The 7033-nt window shown below is 38.7% G+C and overlaps 1 long non-coding RNA gene across 2 annotated transcripts; it reads right to left on the minus strand.

The window, feature by feature from the left end:
* Positions 1-396: 396 nt before the first annotated feature.
* On the minus strand, positions 397-6489 carry LOC143101341 (uncharacterized). Of its 2 annotated transcripts, XR_012982276.1 has the most exons (3): positions 6007-6489; positions 4727-4845; positions 397-2303 (listed from the first exon to the last, which is right to left on the minus strand). It is a non-coding gene; the product is annotated as an uncharacterized LOC143101341 (long non-coding RNA). The 2 variants fall into 2 exon arrangements; XR_012982275.1 differs by having other exon boundaries at positions 4727-6489.
* Positions 6490-7033: the final 544 nt, after the last annotated feature.

The raw sequence follows: 7033 nt of genomic DNA on the forward strand, positions 1-7033 counted from the left end.
CACAAATTGATAAAGGGGATAGAAATCAATTGGTTTGCCGTATTTGAGACCTGTAGCTGAGTGTGTGTTGCTGTAGCTTCCTGGATGTGTGAGGTCATTTCACTTTGAGGTTTCTGAATGTGTGAGGTAATTTCACTTCAATCCCATATAAGCGTAGGTTAATAGGTCATATGTCAGACAGGCCTTTGTAGGGTCACACCAATTACTTCACAACATTAGCACATATAATGCATGGGATGAAAACAGACTTATCTGAGGTTAATTTAAGTCTTGTCCTTGCTGATTATAATAAAAGTGCAGTCAGTCAGTGGTCAGAACATATAGAACCAGTACAGGTGAAAGACAATTGTATATTTTCAAGTAATTATTAACATGGAAAAAAATCAGTGAGACTCCTTTCCAATCAAAGATGCTTTAATGTACATTGTACATTGATACATGAAGGGGATAATGAAGTACTCAAGTCCCAAAGAAGGATGACAATAAAATAGTATGATAGTCAATTAACATACGGGTACAATTTCAAGCAAGATTTACAGAAATTCACTCTCAAAAACAATTGTAATTAGTAAGCGTTTTTAATGTGATTATGGATTTTTATAGTATAAGAGCAAAAATGGCAGTATTGCTTAAGCATATATGATGCACCAAAGTAAGTCGGAATGTGGGACATGTCTTAATTGATATTAATTGACATCTACAGGCTATAGTTATATTGGTTTCTCGATCTACAATATGGGCCTATGTACACTTTATGATATACCAAAGTAAGTAGGAAGGTGGGACATGTCTTAATTCATATTATTTGACCTACAAGAGGCGATGGTCTTTCAGAAAATATATAGCAACCATTATAACAACTGCTTTGCATAACCTCCACCATATCTACCCTAGCAACACCATGGCAACCTTCTCAGTTACCCTAGTAACAACCTAGCAACCACTACTATAGCAACCGCTATGTTTAGCATAGCTACCACCATATCGACCCTAGTAACCATCTCAATTATCCTAGCAACAACCTAGCAACCATTGTATATTATCAACCAACATCATTACCCTAGCAACCAGTATAGCAACTGCTTAATTTAGCATAATCCCTGTCATATCTACCCAATCAACACCATAGCAAACTTCTAAGTTACCCTAGCAACAACCTAGCAACCACCACCATAGCAACCGCTATGTTTAGCAGCAACCAACATAAGTACCATAGCAACAACCTAGCAACCATCTTAATTACCCTACCAACAACCTCACAACTATCACCATAATGTCAGCCTAGCAACCACCATTGCAACCAACATGATTAACCTTGCAACCAGCATAGCAACTGCTTTCTTTAGCATAACCACCACTATATCTACCCTAGCAACACCATAGCAAACTTCTCAGTTACCGTAGTAACAACCTAGCCACCACTACCATAGCAACCACTATGTTTATAATAGCAACCACCATATCGACCCTAGAAACCATCTCAATTACCCTAGCAATAATCTAGCAACCACTTTGATATTGTCAACCAACATGACTACCTTAGCAACCATATCAATTACCCTAGCAACCAGCATAGTAACCACTTTATTTAGCATAGCAACCACCATATCTACCCTAGCCACACCCTAACAACCTTCTCGGTTACCCTATCAACAACCTAGCAACCACTTTGATAGTCAACCAACATGACTACCCTAGCAACCATCTCAATTACCCTAGCAACCAGCATAGCATCCACTTAAGTTACCACAGCAACCACCATATCTACCCTAGCAACCTTCTCAATTACCCTATCAACAACCTAGCAACCACCACTACAATGCCAACCTAGAAACCACCATAGCAACCAACATGATTACCCTAGAAACCTGCATAGCAACCACCATATATCATGTAACAACACCATAGCAACCTTCTCAATTACCCTAGCAATAACCTAGCAACCACTACCATAGCAACCTCTATGTTTAGCAAAATACCTGTAGAAAGCCTCATATATTCCTACTAATGTAACGGTCATTGATAATTAGTAGATTGCTGCCAATTGTCCTCTGTACCGATATAGCCACCCGCTGCAGTAGACCATAGGATGTGAGAATGCGCTCCACAACACAGCTGTAAATGGAAGCAAGGACTGAGGTGTCCAGGCCAGTATGCTTCAGCCCCTTCAGGAAGTGGACAAACAAGGCCTTGTTTACATAGTGGCTGATCTCCTTTGTGTAGGTGTTCTGTTTGAGTCATATAATGAAAAAATCCATATATATATAATGCAACCCATACATCAGGATATCAGGAGCAAGGATCTGTGAAAACATAAGTAGATGGGAGAAATTTAAGATATGTTTAGAGAACATTGCAAGACCATCCCTAAATAAAATATCAGGACACCTTTACTTTTATCACTACTGCATTTCACAGATATGTATATTGGTGAGACAAGGGTAAAACTGTTCTGGGTAAATATTCAAATACTACAATACTATAAAATATAACTCCACAACTTCAGGTCTCCACACTGTAGTTTTGTAGGAATATCTGTTGTTCATATTCAGGAAAATACTGTACTTTGGACATTAAAAGCTGCATTGCACTACGTACTACTGCATCGCACACTGCAGAAATGCAATATTTTGGACACAGAAATGCGGTTGTATTCCTTGTTATTTCAGAAAAAGGGTAGTAGCCTATAACAGCATGTTTTGTCCCATTAGTTACCCAGACTCAAAGAAACAATAGCTTATAATGTGATTTTGGGCTTTCAGAAAATATATGGCCTTATGATATGTCAAAGTCAGTAGGAAGGTGGGACGTGTTATAGCACAATTTCTAAAACTATTGATTCTTATAGCAAAACCACTCACTGAGTTCGCAAAACTAAAAGCACAAACACTGCTTTGCACTCAGTTTGCAATTTTGTAACACACACTTTGCACAACTGTAGGCACAATTCACTGCACAGCACTCTTTTTGCGAAACTGTAAACACAACTCATGCTTTACACTCAATTTCCAAATGATCAACACACTCCTAGCAAATCTATACACATGTATGGCTATTATTTTCACTATTTTGCCAACTCTCTGGCACACTTTCTCATGTGAAAACTGTTTTAGATAATTAGTTCACTTTGCAATCAGCCTAAGCACTATAAATAAGCCACAGGTAATGTACAATGGGTAGGAGAGGATGACAAGGTCAAGGAGGTGAAGTTAAAGGAAGAGGACAAGGAGGAGCAAGAGGAGGACGAGGAGGGGGAAAAGGAAGGGTAAGAAGAGAAAGAAATAGCTATTTGTGTGTAGAGTTTTGCAAAAAAAAGCCATAGTTACAAAAAATGTGCTTAAGCAATCAGAAAAAACTGTAAGCACATTTTTTGTAACTATGGCTTTTTTTTGCAAAACTCTTCTCTTGCAAAAGCTAACACACCTTGCTTAACTCTTCACACCTTCATAAAAATGGTGTTTTCGTATCAAACAGTAAACACAAGCCATCACAATAATAAGCACACAATGTGCCAACTACACACTGATGGTCTGAATAAAAGGTAGACTACGTCAGTTTGAGGTCATACTTTTGTCATAGTTCTGTAAACATACAGGGATCCAAACTTCAAGTATTGGTGTTTATTTACACACATCAGAACAAACAAAAGTGTGTTTTTCCCAAGTCAAAACACAAAATAGCAATTTCACTGAGACAAAACAAATCAGTCTACATTGGGTCGTCTCTCTCAAAATTCCGTCTACATCACATGCAATGTGATGCACATGCAAAAATATATTCTGGAATGATGTATCCAGGCCTGACATGACAATATCCCCACATGTAGACTGTTGTTTTGTCTGAAAAAGGGCTATTTCTTTCTCTTCTAACTCTTCCTGCTCCCTTCATTGTACCCATTGTACATTACCTTTGGCTTATTTATAGTGCTTAGGCTGATTGCAAAGTGAACTAATTATCTCAAACAGTTTTCACATGAGAAAGTGTGCCAGAGAGTTGGCAAAATAGTGTAAATAATAGCCATACATGTGTATGATTTGCCAGGAGTGTGTTGATCATTTGGAAATTGAGTGTAAAACAGTGAGTTGTGTTTACAGTTCCGCAAAAAGAGTGCTGTGCAGTGAATTGTGCCTACAGTTGTGCAAAATTGCAAACTGAGTGCAAAGCAGTGTTTGTGCTTTTAGTTTTGCGAACTCAGTGAGTGGTTTTGCTATAAGTATTAATAGTTTTAGAAATTGTGCTATAAGAATCACAGTTGTGTTTAAGCATTCAGAAAAAAACTATAACACCTCTGTTTATCTGAAAGACTTCAATGATTCACTTTTATTAATTTTACAAGATAATTGTATAGGCTACATTAGGTACATTATAGGCTACGTTATCTTATATCATCTTATTTATGCTATGATGTGTTCTATGTGTCTATTTCACATAGACAGATCGTTAGATGTGCTATCAATATAGGCCTACCGTAAAAGTACGTAAGTACCTATGTAATAAAAATAGGAAGCTGATGTCAGGAACAATGCATTGCTAGACATAGCAATGTTAACGTTAACACACTGACTGCTTTATGGCCTAATATGACAGTGCTAAAAAGCGTGCTAACTCACAAAATGAGAGAAATAATTCATGCTAACTTCAAACATCAAAACTGCTCAGACAACAGAGATTTCATAAAAAGTATTTACTTATTTATTTAGTTTAAATGCCGGAATGGTTTACTTACTTTTCAATGATGAGGCAAGCGAAAGAAAGAAGTAGGCCTAATGTTGCATTTTCACTCGGAAGCGTAGTCCCGAATTAAACTCATCGGCTCCACCTTCTGACTTTTTGACGAAACATCATCTAGTAAAAAATGATGGGTTTTGCAAATAACAACAATCTTAATAATAACAACCCTACCACTAATAATAGGCCTAGGTTAAATCATTTGAACAGAATAATAGGCCTAGCAATAGGTCTAGCAAATAATCAAACATAAACAACAACAACAACAATAAACACAAACAGTGCAAGGAAGATATAGGCTGCTAACTATAGTTATGAACGAGTGCCCATTTAGACATGCCATTCCTGTAGAAATGCCATGGCCCAATTATACATGCCCGGGGGTATGCTTTAAAAGCAGGATTATCATCATCCCAGCTAAGCAGTAAATAATGAATACTAAATATTACATTGTAATAGGCCAGACAGGGCGAACCGGACCCCGACGCGCCCATACTGCCTATACTGCACATTAATTATGTAAGGGATAATGTAATAGAACGCGGTCCGGTTCGCCGGCCTATTTATTTTTCAACGCTTATAGGGCCTACGGCTACTTGCCAAAACGAGGAAATAAACTCCACGATATATCTCTTTACATTTATATGTTACCGTTGCGTTGTGGCTTTTGCTGAGAAACAAATAGTTCGCAACACACGCAGAACTTGAATCAAACACAGCTGATCAACCGTCTGCCTTCACTTTTGAATGAAAATCGCGCCTATTGCCTAATGCACATTAATTATGTAAGGGATATAGGCCTAATGTATAGAACGCCGGTCATTCCGACAGGCCGAACCACGCCTAATGCACATTAAAAGGGATAATGTATATTATCATTTTATTAACAAATAGTTCGCAACACACGCTGAACTTGAATCAAACACAACCGTTTGCCTTCACTTTTGAATGAAAATCCGTTGCCACTGACAGCGGTCATTAGACGAAAATAATGACCTAGAACTTTGGGAAATCCCATTCAAGTCAGAGCCATATAAAGGTACTTTTATATGGCTCTGATTCAAGTCAATGGAGCGTTCTACTTGCATTGTGAAGAACCGCCTATAATTAACGTGCAGTAGGCCTAGGCTAAGCAGAATTTAGGCATGCATGGCTGCATGTGACATTTTACAGATCAAAGTAGAGCAAAGCAGCCGGGGCTATTCGAAGTGTCAGTTTATTGCACATAATGTTTAGTAATTTTGAATAATTTGAACCACATTTTGAATAACCACTTACCCGTGTTTGTTGGCTTGTTTGTTGCAAATTCCGCGGAAATATTTTATGCAAACTGCATGGAGTCTTTATTGTTGATAATCATCAATGATTATCATGATAATGATAATCCATGATAATCATCCAAACATCCTTGGCCCGTGAGTCTGTGCTGCCAAAACTTCGCTTACCCCAGTGCGTGGCTACAGGAGAAAGCCAACATGTTCTTCCTTTACCAACGATATTTTGCATTACATCCAAACAACGCACTTGCGAGCCTAGATACTACTTTCAAATAATACATTTATTCCAGTCCAAAGACATTTTGCTCCTTTTTTATTTGTATTTATTTTTTAACTCACAGCAGCCTGCAGTGCACATAGTCGTGGTCCTGGCTACATCAGTCACTGTGATCGTGGCCAGGCGTCCTGGCTCATAATTACGTGGAAATCATACGGAATGTAGTGCACTACTTTTAGTAGCTTTTCGTACGAAAGTTTAATGAGAACAGCCTGTAGCATTGTAGCAGCCTAGCCATTCTCGCTACTAACATGACAGCAATGCTGCAACGAAAAACAGTACTCAGACACTTAACAACTAGCATAGAAATCTAGACACACCCTAGCTGTAGCAAATTTAATTTGCAGCCCGGGTAGTCTAGCAACTGTCTGTTGGCTTGCGAGCTGGAAAAATTAAGCTTCGATAAGGCCAATCACATCGTGTATAGAGTCAGTAGTAGGGGCCGACCAATTATCACCCTCTGCATTTGCTATTCTGTGGTCGAGACCATTGTCCCGCACACTACACTGTCTGATTTGTTAGTTAGCACGAATGCAGCCAATCAGGATCGAAGACTGAACACAGAGAAAGTTTAGGATTTCCATTGAGGCAGACTGTAGACTGGACTTCAGCGGTACAGAGCTATTTTTCGAAGGTAAGGAAGGTACCTTACATTCAGGGGCGTAGATTTGCGTGGGGACCGAAGGACGTGTCCACACCAATGTGACATTACGACTGAAATGTCCCCACCAATATTCAGGTTGAAATGGGT

This window comes from Alosa pseudoharengus, unplaced genomic scaffold (assembly GCF_046254945.1).
Source record: "Alosa pseudoharengus isolate Yale_2024_CS ecotype anadromous, Long Island Sound unplaced genomic scaffold, YU_APseudo_1.1 YU_APseudo_1.1_scf_32, whole genome shotgun sequence".
Classification (NCBI taxonomy): domain Eukaryota; kingdom Metazoa; phylum Chordata; class Actinopteri; order Clupeiformes; family Clupeidae; genus Alosa; species Alosa pseudoharengus.